General features: G+C 39.3%; 2 protein-coding genes across 3 annotated transcripts in view; one reads left to right on the top strand and one right to left on the bottom strand.

Annotated features, from left to right (window-relative positions):
* timmdc1 (translocase of inner mitochondrial membrane domain containing 1) overlaps window positions 1-7,434 on the top strand; it is a 37,480-nt gene extending 30,046 nt beyond the window's left edge. Inside the window, exon 9 of one of the 2 annotated variants that reach the window (XM_061904654.1) lies at window positions 1,626-7,434. The gene's annotated coding sequence lies outside the window, so the exon portion shown is untranslated. Of the gene's footprint in view, window positions 1,555-1,625 lie in introns of those variants that run through there. The other variant, XM_061904653.1, reaches the window with a different exon arrangement.
* Window positions 1-14,789, bottom strand: part of LOC133555136 (calsequestrin-2-like) — a 123,443-nt gene that overhangs the window by 66,865 nt on the left and 41,789 nt on the right. The gene's annotated exons all lie outside the window — the stretch shown is intronic.

Below are 14,789 nucleotides of genomic sequence, written 5' to 3'. Positions count from 1 at the left end.
AGCCAAAAATACAAAATTTGTATTTGTGACTTGAATTTTAACCAATTATTAGTGATATTGTTATCATAAATGGCTTCCTGCCGCCATGGATCATCAACGGAGGACATCGCTTTGCACAGGTTTGACTCATTATTTTTGCAAACAGAAAGTCGCTCGCTGTCAGTCGGTCGCTATTTCAGTGCCTCCTTCTCTACTTGCTCCGGTCTCCTTTTCAGTCGCCCGTCTTCCTGTGCTGGTCTTCGTCGCTCCGTGGCTCTCTGGGGTTCTCGCTCGTCTGGTCTTCCGTCTGGTTGTTTGTCTCTCTCCTTCTACTTCTGCCACGATTGCTCCTCCCTCTCCCCTTTTATGCTGCAGCAGAAGATGTAGGGATTGAGAGCAGGTGTGTGAACTACGCACCTGACTCTGATGGCGGCAGTGTCGCTCCAGGTGTGCCCCGCCTCTCTGCTCCGCTGCATGCTCCGCCTCCTGGCCGCCATCTTGGGCAGGACCACCGTTTGTCCGAGCCCGCTGTCGGCTTGTCGGCTCCGCCTCTCCACACAGATAAACTATTTTTAGCGGTGCCGTGACCAGAGGGAGTTAACAATTTGTGTATTGCTGTGTTGACGTCACTGACTGGTGAGCTGCTTTTACGCCTTGGAACTCGCAAAAGTTTATTCCAGATCTTAAATAATGCCTCTCACCTGGATAATAAAAGGATGAAGACATAAATTAACGAGTTCATCAACTTTGGCATCCAATTTATATCCAGTAATGGTGAGAAACACACACAAAAGATGCTTGGTCTGCGCTTGGTTCCACCCCCTTTGTTCTTCACAGGATATTGAGTCATTCTTCATCAAGCGCGATTACAACAAGCTTGTATCAGTCGGCATCCTAGTGACAGCAGACCTTGTGTAAGTGATGTTTCATTATGTTTGTGGCTCTGATAAAGTCTGCAGTGTGTAATAATCAGTGATCTTGTCGAGGAAAAAGTGAACGTTGTGATGCATTTTTGAAATGCGATGCCGAATGCTTAAACTGATTAAAATAGTCAAATATTATATGTTATTATAAATGAGCATGTTACTACATTACATATATAATTACAGCATGTATATGCACCTTGAGATAGGTTGATTGGCAACACTAAAATGGCCCTAGTGTGTGAATGTTGTCTATCGGTGTTGGCCCTGCGAAGAGGTGGCGAATTGTCCAGAGTGTAGACCGCCTTCCGCCCGATTGTAGCTGAGATAGGCACCAGCCCCCCCCCCCCCTCGGGACCCCAAAGGGAATAAGCGGTAGAAAGTGAATGGATGGATGGATGGATATTAAACCTTAATGAAGGTATTTGGATGTTTTAATGTGTGCTTTATAGGCAGAATAGAGCAACTTCCATCGGATGTGATCGCATTTGTTCATTTAGAATGCATAAAAAGAGAATGTGTTGTCTTACGTAAGGATTGTGAATGATTGGCAAAATTCCAAATAAGTGCAGTTCCTCTTTAAGTATTAGGCCTATTTTAAATGATCAAGAAACATTTTGAATATTTCAAGCCAATAAATATTGTCAGTAGAGCAACGTTTCTGCTGTTTTTATGTCTTCACCAACACAGATAATACCTATTTTTTTTTTTTTTTTTTTCAAGGTTCAAGGTTTCTGCTGTCGTGCACAGGGTGGCCCTATAAACCCAAATAAATATCACAACTTTTATTTATAAGCTACTTTTTATTAGAAATAGTGACAGTGAAGGATTTTAGTTTCTAACCGTACTTTGAGGAGCCTAAGTAGGATCCAGTGCAAGAGGAAAGCGAAGAACAACAACTTCAGAACTGAGGTTTCATACTATCTCAAAGGATTGTTCTGGCACTTCCTTCGTCAGGGCCAGATAGCCGCCCTTGCACATGGTATTCCACATGTCTGTCTCCCTTTTGGAAATGATTATGTACATCATTTAAAAAATATTGCACTATATGCAGTATGGGTGTGGGGAAAAAATCGATTCGAATACGAATCGCGATTCTCACGTTCTGCGATTCAGAATCGATTCTCATTTAAAAAAAAAATCTATTTATTTTATTTTATTCTATTTTTTTAATCAATCCAACAAACCAATACACAGCAATACCACAACAATGCAATCCAATTCCAAAACCCAACCTGACCCAGCAACACTCAGAACTGCAATAAACAAAGCAATTGAGAGGAGACAAAAACATGACACAGAACAAACCAAAAGTAGTGAAACAAAAATGAATATTATCAACAACAGTATCAATATTAGTTATAATTTCAGCACAGCAGTGATTAAAAATCCCTAATTGACATTATCATTAGACATTTATAAAAATTACAAAAAAAGAACAATAGTGTCACAGTGGCTTACACTTGCATCGCATCTCATAAGCTTGACAACACACTGTGTCCAATGTTTTCACCAAGATAAAATAAGTCATATTTTTGGTGCGTTTAATAGTTTATTAATTTAATAGTTTATTAATTTACATTATTGCAATCAGTTGATAAAACATTGTCCTTTACAATTATAAAAGCTTTTTTTAAAAAAATGTACTACTCTGCTAGCATGTCAGCAGACTGGGGTAGATCCTGCTGAAATCCTATGTATTGAATGAATACAGAAACGTTTTGAATCGGAAAAATATGATTTTTGAATTGAGAACCGTGTTGAATCGAAAAAATCGATATATAATCGAATCGCAACCCCAAGAATCGATATTGAATCGAATCGTGGGACACCCAAAGATTCGCAGCCCTAATATGCAGCTCGTTCATTTCTGCAAGTAAACATGTCAGTGCAGGTGAGCCTGTACAGGCGTAATATGATAACATTTTCTTGTTCTTGTCAAAAGTTTATCAGCCGCAATTTGTAACCAACTGTAATCTTTCAATTGTAGACATAGTGGGACCCGAAAATAATGTCTTACAGTAATTGAGACGAGACGTAACAAACACATGAATAATGAGCTCAGCGTCGGTGGTGGACAAAATGGAACAAACCTTGGCGATATTACGGAGATGAAAGAAGGCTGTTTAGGTAACACATTTTATGTGTGACTCAAATGAGAGAGTTGGGTTAAAGATAATACCGAGATTCTTTACTGAGTCACTTTGTGTAATTGTTTGGTTGTCAAATATTAGGGTAGTGTTATTAGATAAGTGCCGGTGTCTAGCAGGACTGATAATCAGCAATTCTGTTTTCTTAGCGTTGAGTTGCAAAAAGTTGCTAAACATTCATTGCTTAATTTCATTAAGACGTGCCTCCAAGTGACAACCGCTTTAGGGGCATGTAAAGTTGGGTGTCATCAGCATAACAGTGAAAGCTAACACCGTATTTGCGTATGATGTCACATAGCGGCAGCATGTAGATGCTGAAGAGTGCAGGGCCAAGAATCGAACCTTATGGAACGCCGCACGTTACCTTAGGTCACATTCTTATGGGAGACGCACCGCATTTTGTCCGTAAGATTGGAGTTAAACCAAGAAAAGGCTAAGTCTGACGTACTAGTATGTGTTTTGATATGTTTTAATAAAATATTATGATAGACAGTAGCGAAAGCAGCGCTAAGATCAAGTAGAAGCAACATGGATGACTCATCAGCATTCATCGTTAGCATTAGATCATTAGTTATTTTTGCGAAGGCTGTCTCCATAAAGTGATTTGCCCTGAAACCGGACTGAAAGTGTTCAGAGATTGTTAGACGCCAAGTGTTCATATAGCTGCTCTGCAACATTTTTTTCGAGGATTTTCGAGATAAGGGAAGGTGGGACACCGCCGGTAGTTAAGAATGAGGTCAGGATCGAGATGGGGTCTTTTAAACAGAGGATGAATAAACACTTTTTTTAATGCTAGGGGAACAGTACCAGAGGAAAGTGATAAGTTTACAATATTTAGCACTGATGGTCCTAATATTACAAACAGCTCCTTTATAAGTTTCCCAGGAAGTGGGTCAATGTTGTTTGTTTTATCCCATTTTTACATCGCGGGAGTTTCTCTAATGGTATTTCATCAAAAAGAGAGAGACTATTTTGTAGGGCAATGTCCATCGTGCATACATTCGTATCTGCATTAATAGAACCCAGTTGTAGATGGGACACATTGTCCTCTATCTCCTTTCTAATGACTTCTATTTTCTTATTAAAGAAATTCATAAAGTCATCTGCCGAGTGGGTGGAGCTACTGGGAGGAGTCCCTTGTTGGGTTAGCGTTGCTACTGTACTGAACAAATATTTCGGATTGTTTTTATTGAGGAGGATGAGATTGGAGTAGTAGCTAAGGTAAGCGTGCGTTTAGAAGTTAATAAACTATCACTCCATGCTTAATGGAAAACCTCAAGTTTAGTCGCACGCCATTTGCATTCCAGCTTTCTACATGATAGTTTAAGGGCTCTAGTTTCTTCTATAAACCAGGGAGTACGCCTTTTTAGGTACCTTTTTTAGCTTTAGCGGTGCTATACTATCAATGGTGTTGCACAGAGTATTGTTAAAGTTGTTAGTGAGGTTATCGATAGAGCCCACATGATTTGGGAATGGCGCCATTACCTGAAGGTAGTAGGCCAGCAAGGGTTGTAGTTGTGAAAGCATTACTGCTGCGGCTGCTAGCACAGTGGTTATTAGTAGATTGTTGACAATCAGTCAGAACTTCGAATTTGATAAGGTAACTATCGGACATTACTTTAATGTATGGAAGTATCATAACTTTAGAGGTGGTGACACCCCAAACAAAGACTACATCTATCATATTACAGTTGCGATGCGTGGGTTCATTTATTATTTGTGTAAGACCACACACTACCCATGTAGTCTGGAGCGGAGCGCAGAAAGAGTCTGAAGGGGTATTCACATGGATATTAAAATCTTCCATTATAATTATGTTATCTGCGTGTGTCACTAGTTCAGCGACAAACTCTGAAAATTCATTGATAAAATAGGGCACGGGGGGGGTGGTAGATAACCGCCAGATAAAGAAGGATCGGTGTGACAGACCTCATAGTAAGCACCTAAAACAATTTCTATGTATTACTTAGGTTAGGGGTAAGGTTAAGGTTTTCATTGTTTATTAGTGCGACCCCTCCACCCCTTTTTTAAGGGAACGGGCAATATGTGCATTCGTATATTTAGGAGGAGATGCCTCGTTAAGCGGGAAAAATTAATCTGGTTTTAACCAGGTTTCACTGAGACCAATGACGTTAAGATTGTTGTCTCTAATGACGTCATCAACTAAAAACATTTTGGGGGACAATGATTTGATGTTTCAAAAAACATTATCCAATCCAATCCAATCCACTTTATTTATATAGCACATTTAAACCACAATAACGTTTCCAAAGTGCTGCACAGCCGTGTTAAAAACAATTGTAAAAAAATATATATATATATATATAAAACCAATAAAAACAATATAAAAACAAATATGATTAAAAACTATTTTAAAGGGTAAAATCAATTAAAACAGTAAAATAGAAATCAAAGTGTATAAAAAACACAGAGGACAACAGAGGACCACACAACTCACGTAGTGTTAAAAGCCAAAGAATAAAACCAATAAAAACAATATAAAAACAAATATGATTAAAAACTATTTTAAAGGGTAAAATCAATTAAAACAGTAAAATAGAAATCAAAGTGTATAAAAAACACAGAGGACAACAGAGAACAGAGGACCACACAACTCACGTAGTGTTAAAAGCCAAAGAATAAAAGTGGGTCTTAAGACGAGACTTAAAACACTCCACTGTGGAAGCAGTTTGAACATGGAGCGGCAGAGTGTTCCAGAGCTTAGGGCCGACCACAGAGAAGGCCCTGTCTCCCCTGGTCTTAAGTCTGGTCTTGGGCACCACGAGCTGGAACTGGCTCTCGGACCTCAGAGCGCGCGCAGGAATGTAAATTTGGATGAGGTCCGAGATATATTGAGGTCCCAGTCCATGTAAAGATTTAAAAACAAACAGCAATGTTTTAAAACCAATTCTAAAATGAACAGGGAGCCAGTGCAAACTCTGAAGAATTGGGGTTATATGTTGGCGTTTCCTGGCCCCTGTTAAAAGTCGTGCTGCCGCGTTCTGGACTAACTGCAACCGGGAGAGAGCTTTTTGGCTAATGCCAGCATAAAGTGCATTGCAGTAGTCCAGGCGACTTGAAATAAAAGCATGCACGACTTGTTCAAAAAGGTTAAAAGATAAAAACGGTTTAACCTTTACTAAAAGACGAAGGTGATAAAAACACGATTTTAAAACGCCATTGACTTGTTTGTGTAGTTTAAAATCGCTGTCTATAGTGACGCCAAGGCTGGTGACTTTGGGACGCACATAATTTTGCAATGGTCCCAAGTCAGTGAGGGCCGTACCAAAAACCAAAATTTCCGTTTTTCCCCTCATTCATTATTAAAAAATTCTGGGCTAACCAAGCCTTGACGTCACATAGACAGTTAAGAAGGGTAGTGGGCTGTATTGAGGATTTTTTCTTAGTGGTGTCCGTAGTAGTGGTATTAATAACGGTACATTTATTTTGTGTAGTGCGTCTTAAATAATTTTGACCACATCTAGGACTTGATATGATGTTGAACTTCAGATTATTGGTTTGGTGCTGTAATATATTGACCGTGTCATAATTTGCCACCTCAGTAGAATGCATTTTCACCTCTTGCACAGTCACTACAGAAGAAATATTATGTGAGTCATGTATTATTCTACGAAAAATGCTTTGTGTACAGGAAATGTTCCATTATGTCTGCGTCCGAACTTGTTCTGGTGTTGTTAGTCAAGTGTGACTCAGCCAGTAATCCATGTTCCTAGGTAGAGTGATGGTGCCTTCCCGGTTAGGGTGAAGGCCGTCCCTCATCAGCAAGCCCGGTTTGCCTCAGAAACAGGGCCAATTATCAATAAACTTTAGTCCCTGTTCTCTACAAAAACTAGTCAGCCACTTGTTAAGCGAGACTAATCTGCTGTACCTATCATCATTGCCTCCCGCAGGCAGGGGGCCATAGACAAGTACTCGATGCCTGGATATCTTTCTTGCGAGATTACAAGTTCTAGCTATGTTCGTCTTTGTAATCAGCTTAGTGTCGTTGGAGCCAGCGTGTTAAATTAGTATACTACTATTCGCATAGCTAGTGTTGCGATTATCCTGTCGTACGTGTTTACTAAGACTGTTGTGAGTTAGCTCCCTAAGATTAGCTTCAATGTCAGGTGCTCTGGCCCCGGGAATACACAGATAGAAAGATAATACTTAGTTTTTAGCGCTGCAACAGCGAGCAGTCACAAACACGGCAAAACAGGAAACATTAATGGCTATAGAAGTCAGCTTTGATTGATTGATATTTATTGAAGTAATCTTTGTGAGTGTATCTGACATTACTGTTTGTAGCTCTTAGTGCAATTAGTATGTCATGAAAAATAGCAGTCCTGTAAAAGTCTGGAATAAATGTGTTTTGTTTAATGCGGGCTACAGTTCCCTCTAGTGGTGTTTTTTGTGAAACTTTTTCAATGTGTACACCTTTGCTGCTAAACATGGTTTCAAGCAGGCAATCATTACTTTCAGGACACATTTCGGGCATTCGTTATATATTCTAGTCAGAGTTGGTGTTCTTTTTATTGTTGTTCCAACGTGACAGAAACTTGGACTTTGTTTGAAATAGAAAGGTTTCAAAGTCGAGAGGTGCAATTTTTTCTAGTGATAGTTTAACCATATTTAAACCTACGCTGGGCCATTCCAGGTAATGCAAACTCTATCAGTTCATGTTAAAGATAAAAGCACTTCTGCACAACTCACTAGTTTGTTAATAGTTTGTTCTATACACTACTCAGAATACAATACTGTGGATGTATACAAGTCTGAATATCCACTTAAAAGTATACATTATACATCACATCGAGAGGAGACAGATGAGGTGGTTCGGGCATCTGGTCAGGATGCCACCCGAACGCCTCCCTAGGCAGGTGTTTAGGGCACGTCCAACCGGTAGGAGGCCATGGGGAAGACCCAGGACACGTTGGGAAGACTATGTCTCCCGGCTGGCCTGGGAACGCCTCGGGATCCCCCGGGAAGAGCTAGACGAAGTGGCTGGGGAGAGGGAAGTCTGGGCTTCCCTGCTTAGGCTGCTGCCCCCGCGACCCGATCTCGGATAAGTGGAAGAAGATGGATGGATTATACAACACAACGTTTACTTTAAATCATACATATGTTTAATAATTATATTGATAGTAATAAACATTTAGGAGTTCAACAAGTAAAAAAAATATGTATACACACAACTATACATAAATATATATGTGTGCGTGCGTGCGTGTGTGTATATATATATATATATATATATATACAGTGTATAATTATATATATTTATATACTGCATATATATATATATATATATATATACATACACTGATGTATGTATATTTACACGTATGTATGTGTGTGTGTATATATATATATATATATACACACGTATGTATGAATATGTACGTATATGTGTATATATAGAGTATGTACGTGTATATATGACTGTGTGTATATATGTGTATATATAGTACATGTATATATATTTACATATATATATACACACATGTATGTACATATATATACATATATATGTATGTGTATGTATATATATATACATATATATATATATATATATATATATATATGCGAGTGTGTATGGGGCATTCTACCGAATTAAAGCAAAGTGCTGTCCTTTAACCAGAAACTAATAACAAAATAAAACATTTAAGTTTTCAAACATGCATTTTTAGTTTCTTTATATTGTGATTTCTGTGATGAGGTTGCTACTTGTCCAGGGTGTACACCGCCTTCCGCCTGATTGTAGCTGAGATAAACACCAGCGACCCCAAAAGGGAATAAGCGGTAGGAAATGGATGGATGGATATTGTGATTTTTTTTTTTTTTTTAACCCAGGGCATTAACTGAGAAAGTGATAAGATAAATTAATACAACATCATCTTTTATTGGGTACTTACTATTGATAAGTAGGGCTCTCCCCAATTGTGACCCCTAAATTTAAATTTATGAAAACAAGCCTTTAAAAATTTTTTGATCGGTTTCAATTGTATAATTTAAAATATTTATATGATCAAGTTTAATACAAGGTGTTAGAAACATAGAAATACTGTAGGTTTATTTAAAAAAAAAAAAGAACAACAGTGGTCAAAGAAATCATGTCCCGAGTTTTTATATCACAACCGAAATGCAAATATTTATTGACATTGTTTACTGAAGGTTTAGGCCACACCCCTACATTTTTGACCAGGAAATAACGTTTAATTTTTGCCCCTTGTGGCTGAATGGTAAGTAACTTAATCCTATAGTTTTTAAATAAAAAGTGTGCCCGTAATTGTGTTCACAAAGTCTTAAAATAAGTGCTTGATTTCAAGAATCATCGTTTCAATGATCTATTTAAAGCAAATGAGCAAATGTTTATGCAATTGTAGAGTTCAGAAAGAAAGAATCAAAACACCAACATGCCAAAACGAAGAAAAGTGAGAAAGAACGGATGAGAGAATCCGGAGAAAGAGTGAAGGCTGACCCAGTTTACACCAAGAATATTTGAGGAAGGAATAATAAAGAAAAAAGAAAAGAAGAGAAGGAAAGTTTGAAGTCATCAATGATTTATCGGCCGGGGAGCAAAAGAAGGCTGAAGGTCGAAGGTTACGCTTACACTGCAGGCCAAATTGGACCAAATCATATTCTTTTTAGATCTGAAGAAGTTGACCGGATTCTTTAAATGAGCAAGGGAATCACAAGTCACGAATCAGCATGTGATTGGGTTTGTGACTTGGCTGTAGTGGAGAGGAAGTAGTCAGGTGATGGAACACAACTGCTAGAGGGAGGAGGAAGAAGATAATTGCAACACCGTGCTGCCACTGAATACTCATTGATTTATTGATTGAAACTTTTATTAGTAGATTGCACATACATATTCCGTACAATTGACCACTAAATGGTAACACCCGAATAAGTTTTTAACTTCCACGTTAATGAATTCATGGTACAAACCCCGTTTCCATGCAGTTGGGAAATTGTGTTAGATGTAAATATAAACGGAATACAAAGATTTGCAAATCCTTTTCAACCCATATTCAGTTGAATATGCAACAAAGACAACATATTTGATGTTCAAACTGATAAACATTTTTTTTTTTTTGCAAATAATCATTAACTTTAGAATTTGATGCCAGCAACATGTGACGAAGAAGTTGGGAAAGGTGGCAATAAATACTGATAAAGTTGAGGAATGCTCATCAAACACTTATTTGGAACATCCCACAGGTGTGCAGGCTAATTGGGAACAGGTGGGTGCCATGATTGGGTATAAAAGCAGCTTCCATGAAATGCTAAGTAATTCACAAACAAGGATCGGGTGAGGGTCACCACTTTGTAAGCAAATTGTCGAACAGTTTTACAACAACATTTCTCAACGAGCTATTGCAAGGAATTTAGGGATTTTACCATCTACGGTACGTAATATCAATCAATCAATCAATGTTTACTTATATAGCCCTAAATCACTAGTGTCTCAAAGGGCTGCACAAACCACTACGACATCCTCGGTAGGCCCACATAAGGGCAAGGAAAACTCACACCCAGTGGGACATCGGTGACAATGATGACTATGAGAACCTTGGAGAGGAGGAAAGCAATGGATGTTGAGCGGGTCTAACATGATACTGTGAAAGTTCAATCCATAATGGATCCAACACAGTCGCGAGAGTCCAGTCCAAAGCGGATCCAACACAGCAGCGAGAGTCCCGTTCACAGCGGAGCCAGCAGGAAACCATCCCAAGCGGAGGCGGATCAGCAGCGCAGAGATGTCCCCAGCCGATACACAGGCAAGCAGTACATGGCCACCGGATCGGACCGGACCCTCTCCACAAGGGAGAGTGGGACATAGAAGAAAAAGAAAAGAAACGGCAGATCAACTGGTCTAAAAAGGGAGTCTATTTAAAGGCTAGAGTATACAAATGAGTTTTAAGGTGAGACTTAAATGCTTCTACTGAGGTGGCATCGAACTATCATCAAAAGGTTCAGAAAATCTGGAGAAATCACTGCACGTAAGCGATGATATAACGGACCTTTGACCCCTCAGGCGGTACTGCATCAAAAACCCACATCAATGTAAAAAGGATATCACCACATGGGCTCAGGAACATTTCATAAAACCACTGTCAGTAACTACATTTGGTCGCTACATCTGTAAGTGTAAGTTAAAACTCTACTATGCAAAGCCAAACTCATTTATCAACTACACCCTGAAACGCCGCTGGCTTTGCTGGGCCCGAGCTCATCTAAGATGGACTGATGCAAAGTGGAAAAGTGTTCTGTGGTCTGATGAGTCCACATTTCATATTATATTTTGAAACTGTGGACGTGGTGTCCTCCGGAACAAATAGGAAAATAACCATTCGGATTGTTATAGGCGCGAAGTTCAAAAGCCAGCGTCTGTGATGGTATGGGGGTGTATTAGTGCCCAAGGCATGGGTAACTTACACATCTGTGAAGGCACCATTAATGCTGAAAGGTCCATACAGGTTTTGGAGCAACATATGTTGTCATCCAAGCAACGTTATCATGGACACCCCTGCTTATTTCAGCAAGACAAGTGTTACAACATCGTGGCTTCGTAAAAAAACAGTGCGGGTACTTTCCTGGCCTGCCTGCAGTCCAGACCTGTCTCCCATGGAAAGTGTGTGGCACATAATGAAGCCTAAAATACGACAGCGGAGACCTCGGACTGTTGAAAGACTGAAGCTCTACATAAAACAAGAATTGGAAAGAATTCCACTTTCAAAGCTTCAACAATTAGTTTCCTCAGTTCCAAAACGTTTATTGAGTGTTGTTAAAAGAAAAGGTGATGTAACACAGTGGTGAACATGCCCTTTCCCAACTACTTTGGCATGTGTTGCAGCCATGAAATTCTAAGTTAAATATTTGCACAAAAAAAAAAAAGTTTATGAGTTTGAACATCAAATATGTTGTCTTTGTAGTGCATTCAATTGAATATGGATTGAAAAGGATTTGCAAATAATTGTATTCCGTTTATATTTCCATCTAACTCAATTTCCCAACTCATATGGAAACGGGGTTTGTATGTTGAATTTCATAAATAATTAACTTTGAAATCAATAGCATGTTGAGTTTGAAGAATGTCATCTATCGAAGTAAGAAAATGTGTTGAAAATATATTTTTTAATGGATTTTATTGTGAAAAAACTCTAAAAAAAAATAATTTTTACACAAGGTAAGTAAGCATGATATTAACAAAGTGACAAAATATTTTCTATTCATATTTGAAATCTATGATTTGGTGGTGATTCATTTGGGGAGAAGACAAATATTCTGAAAATACAAATTACAAGTAGAGTTTCCTGTTGGCTCCACTATGGATGGGACTCTCACGGTTGTGTTGGATCCACTTTGGATTGGACTCTCACAGCATCATGTTGGACCCGCTCGACATCCATTGCTTTCGGTCCCCTAGGGCAGTGTTTTTCAACCTTTTTCGAGCTAAGGCACAAATCATCAACTCAGTTGAAAGTTAAAAGTCATTGTCGCAATTGTTGGATATGATTGCAGCTGAGATAGGCACCAGCGCCCTCCGCGACCTCAAAGGGAATAAGCGGTAGAAACATGGATGGACGGATGGCATAACCAAGCATGCATCAATATAGCTCTTGTCTCAAAGTAGGTGTACTGTCACATCATGCCATGACTTATTCTGAGTTTTTTGCTGTTTTCCTGTGTGTAATGTTTTAGCACTCCTATTTTGGTGGGTTTTTTCATTTTTTTGGTATTTACCTGTAGCAGCTTCATGTCTTCCTTTGAGCGATATTTCCCGCATCTACTTTTGTTTTAGCAATCAAGAATGTTTCAGTTGTTTTTATCCGTCTTTGTGGGGACATTGTCGATTGTCATGTCATGTTCGGATTTATATTGTGGACGCCGTCTTTCCTCCACAGTAAGTTTTTGCTGTCGTCCAGCATTCTGTTTTGGTTTACTTTGCAGCCAGTTCAGTTTTAGTTTCGTTCTGCATAGCCTTCCCTAAGCTGCAAAGCCTTTTCTTAAGGGCACTCACATTTTGTTTATTTTTGGTTTAAGTATAAGACACCTTTTTACCTTCACACTGCCTCCCGCTGTTTCCGACATCTACAAAGCAATTAGCTACCACCTGCCACCTACTGATATGGACGAGTATTACACGGCTCTAGACAGCACCGACACTCAAAAACAACAAACTATAATTACTGGTTTGCAAAAAAGTTTTTTTTATCACAAATATGTGAAATTAGATCATCTCCCACGGCACACCGGAATGTATGTCACGGCACAGTGGTTGAAAAACACTGCCCTAGAGGGGTTGCCCACATATGCCGTCCTCTCCAAGGTTTCTCATAGTCATCATTGTCACTGTCATCGACGTCCCACTGGGGTGAGTTTTCCTTGCCCTTATGTGGGCTCTACCGAGGATGTCGTTGTTGTTTGTGCAGCCCTTTGAGACACTGGTGATTCAGGGCTATATAAATAAACATTGATTGATTGATTGAGTGTTTTTTTTATAATAATGTGCACCTCAAATACTGTACAACAGTGTTTTTCAACCACTGCGCCGTGTGCCGTGAGATACATTCTGGTGTGCCGTTTTGAGATTTGTCTAATTTCACCTATTTGGGTTAAAAATATTTTTTGAAAAACAGTAATTATAGTCTGCAAATGATGTGTTGTTGTTGAGTGTCGGTGCTGTCGAGAGCTGGGCAGAGTAACCGTGTAATACTCTTCCATATCAGTAGGTGGCAGCCAGTAGCTAATAGCTTTGTAGCTGTCGGAAACAGCGGGAGGCAGTGTGCAGGTAAAAAGGTTTCTAGTGCTTAAACCAAAAATAAACTAAAGGTGGGTGCCCCTAAGAAAAGGCATTGAAGCTTAGGGAAGGCTATGCAAAACCAAACTAAAACTAAACAGGCTACAAAAGTAAAGAAATACAGAATGCTGGACGACAGAAAAGACTTACTGTGGAGCAAAGACAGCGTCCACAATGTACATCCGAACATGACATCAACAATGTCCCCAACAAAGAAGGTTGAAAACAACTGAAATATTCTTGATTGCTGATACAAAGCAGACATGAAACTGCTACAGTGAAATACCAACAAAAAAAGAGAAAAAGCCACCAAAATAAGAGTGCAAGACAAGAAGTAAAACACTACACACGGGAAAACAGCAAAAAAGTGAAAATAAGTCATGATGTGATGTGACAGGTGGTGACAGTACACCTACTTTGAGACAAGAGCTATAGTGATGCATGCTTGCCTATGATTTTAAGGTCATATCCAACAATTGCGACAACCACATTTTACTGTTAAGTGAGTTTCAATTTTAGATAATTTCTGTTGGTGGTGTGCCGCCGCATTTTTTCAACGCAAAAAAATGTGCCTCGGCTCAAAAAAGGTTGAAAAACACTGCTGTACAATATGGACAAAGTTTTGAGAATACAATTTACAAAATTTAAAAATATTTATAATCTCACTATCTGTCTATCTGTGTTGGCCCTGCGATGAGGTGGCGACTTGTCCAGGGTGTACCCCGCCTTTCGCCCGATTGTAGCTGAGATAGGCGCCAGCGCCCCCCGTGACCCTAAAAGGGAATAAGCGGTAGAAAATGGATGGATGGATGGATATAATCTCACTTTGAACCAATTCTGCAGAACGGCCCATATTTCAGGGACGCCAGGTCAACGCGATTAGACTGGCGCATGCGCTGAAAGACGCAAAATGAATTGGCCACACACGCAGTC

This window comes from Nerophis ophidion, linkage group LG06, assembly GCF_033978795.1.
Source record: "Nerophis ophidion isolate RoL-2023_Sa linkage group LG06, RoL_Noph_v1.0, whole genome shotgun sequence".
Lineage (NCBI taxonomy): Eukaryota > Metazoa > Chordata > Actinopteri > Syngnathiformes > Syngnathidae > Nerophis > Nerophis ophidion.
The sequence above is the reverse complement of the archived record's forward strand: the minus strand, read 5'-3'. Positions and strand labels throughout refer to the sequence as shown.